Raw genomic sequence first — 2,973 nt, 5'->3', positions numbered from 1 at the left:
TATCGACGGCTGCACGTGAGGTAGAAGGTTGGTCCGCCATAGCAGAAGACGGGTGAAGAGCGGATTCTAACAGAGCGACCCTTAACCGTGCGGCACGGTTCTTCTTCGTCTGATTAGAAAATTTAGCACAATGCTTACAAGTATCTGCTCTGTGTGACTCGCCTAGGCAGAACAAACAAAGTTCATGGCCATCTGGAGGGGCCAATTTACTTCCACACTTCTTACAGCGGTTGAAAAAGCCCCACTTCTGACTCTTCTTCTTTTTCTTTTCCATACGGTGGGAGAGACCAATGCCGGGGAAAAGTGAAGAGGGAAAGGGGGGGGGGGGTGGGGGAAGGCCCGAAGGCCTGAGGAGATTCCCCTCAGGAAAACAAAAGTTCTCGTTTTTCTTCTCTTTTTTTTTTTTTTTTTTAAAAAAATACTGAAGTAAAGAAAATAAAACGGAGGATGATCCTAAGAAACAAAAGAATAAGGTAAAGGCCCGAAGGCAGTAACAGCTATCCGGTCAGGAGGAAAGGCAAAAAGGTCCTTTCAACGCGGCGGTAGAAAGAGAACTGGCGGGATCTCCGCGCCCGTCCCTCTGGGCATGCGTGCCGGGGTTCTTGCGCATGCGCAGTGGGACCCGCGCGAAAATCCTTTGAAACATAGCTTGCTACAGCACCGGTTGGGTCAGCGCAGGCGCACTAAACCCATTGGTGTGAAGCACAGAGACCACGAAGAAGATCTAGACATTCTGATGCCTAATAATAAAAAACACAAATGAAGCCCCCTTCCAATTTTCTAAGGAGCATACTTTAAAAAAAAAACTTGCTGCCCTTTCCCAAGAACAGGCCAGAAGCCCTTCACAGCTTCCTCATACACCACCACTGAGCCACTAACACCTTAAAAGATTAACAGCCACAGCCGCTATAGTAGAACAGAGTGTGAGTGAAAGCACAACACTATACAGGTCCAGCTATTTGGATCATGTCTTTCATCTAAGGAGAACAGTATAGACCCAAGTCCATCCTGTAAATACTGAGCAGAGATCTGAACTCAGCTCCCTGGCTCAGCCTGGAGAATATACACTACAGGGACCAGCAAACAACTATTCATACACACACACAGAGGAAATATCAGAGTACTGCTAAATTCAATCCCACTTTTCACTTTGCACTGTAACTACGAAGCAACTTCCGAGGTTTAATAACAGCCCCTGCAGCAGCACCAAGATGATGTACCTGCAAGTTTTGTTACATGTGAACCAGCTTTCCTTCAAAGACTATAGAACTCATCTCACTGCAGGGCAGAGCCCTGCAAACTGCTCCAGAACTGCTTGGGACTCTTCACCATTACCCCCTTCCCCATCTTTAGTTCCTGCTGTAAATTTTTGTATTCCTGTACCCCAAAAGGTGAGGTATGTGCTATTACTTCTAGGAGCTTTATGCTAATGCTAGCATTATCTGACTGCAACTAGTTCAGAGTCCACAAAAACATGCAAGCACAAAGTCAGAAACTTTCCACTGAAGTGATGGGAGGTCAACTCACCCCGTCCATTACCTTTGTGCTCTCTCTCCTAGCATGTTCTTGTATCTTATTCCTTTTCCTGCCTCTTGCCAAAAGCAACCCAGATTCTTTAAAAGGTAAAATAGAATAATTTGTATGCTTTGTGTGTGCTGCTGGTATATCATTTTGGTTTTCCTAGTGCAAATTTGGCTATTTGGATTAAGAGAGCCATTGGTGAAGTATGATTGAGCTCTACATTTTAAACCAGAGGCATGCTTAAAAAAACACCTGCTGGCTAAACTCTAATGAAGTCGTAAGAACCAGGTTAGGAAGACAAAGGCCACTGCTTGACTGGGCTGGGTGGAGGATTGATTCTTGGTGATGAAATAGGAAGCTGGCAAATCAGAGAAACAGTTGAGCAGGGCAAAGTACAACACTAGATCAAGACTCAGTAAATCACTTCCGTCACCTTTTGAAAACAAGAAAACTCACTTTTATTAAAAATACTATATACACAGGCAAGAAAACATGTTCTCTTTGGATGCAAGCACAACAGCATTTAAAATTGTATACCTGAGAATCTGCATGTATGCAGACAAGCTCTGCCAAATATACAAGCAACAAAGGCCCTTGGCTTGCCTACAGTTAAAGAGCCCCTTCTCATACTGGAACCGGCCCTAAGGAGGCAAATGTTCTTAAAAGATGATGTACCAAATTTCTGAGAATGGAAGAAATGTCCTTAGGTAATAATAGGACTGGAAAACAGAGCCTTCTATAAGTTCTCACAACACAGGTGCTATTCGGGCAGCCTGAACAGAAAACACTTCAATATTCAGCCCCACACTGAAGCTGAAGCCATACCTCAAATTAATTTTTAAGCAGCTTAAAGTGATTTAAAATTTTAAAAAGATTTTGGGTTGGATTGTCTTGACTTTGGTCTCACACAGAAAGGATCTTTTGTAGGGCCTGGGAAAGTTCTTTTCTGTACTGGCTGCTTTGAAAATCAAAATGGATTTAACCTTCAAGCAGGGTCACAGGGCCCCACTTTCTAGAGATTCAGTACATGTTCAAGTGTTTTTGTTCCCTAAAGGCTGACAGGAGGCTTAAATACACTGCAGTAAGTCCAATGACCAAGTTCCCCCTTTTCAGCTCATGGTACTTTTATCAATAGCCGTGTAACAGCTTTTCTTTGAAGCTCAAATTAGGGATGTGCGGATATTCCCAAACTGAAATTAAACCCAGAATGTCCAGTTTCATTTCGGTTCAGGGACATCCAAAACAATCACAGACCTTCCTGAAATTGCAGAAGCATTATTTCCTGGAATTTCTGAAATGTTCTGGAAAGGGAGCATCCTCCAGCTGGGCCAGAGTGCATCAACCTTTTACAGAGCCATTTAAAGAGCCATTTTCAATGGGTGGTAGATCTGGCATCCAGAGTCCCACGGTTGCCAATGCACTGCAGAACAGGTGGGGCATGCTTCCTCTTTC

Source organism: Gekko japonicus, unplaced genomic scaffold (genome assembly GCF_001447785.1).
Source record: "Gekko japonicus isolate JY-2015 unplaced genomic scaffold, Gekko_japonicus_V1.1 scaffold1145, whole genome shotgun sequence".
NCBI lineage: Eukaryota > Metazoa > Chordata > Lepidosauria > Squamata > Gekkonidae > Gekko > Gekko japonicus.
The sequence above is the reverse complement of the archived record's forward strand: the minus strand, read 5'-3'. Positions refer to the sequence as shown.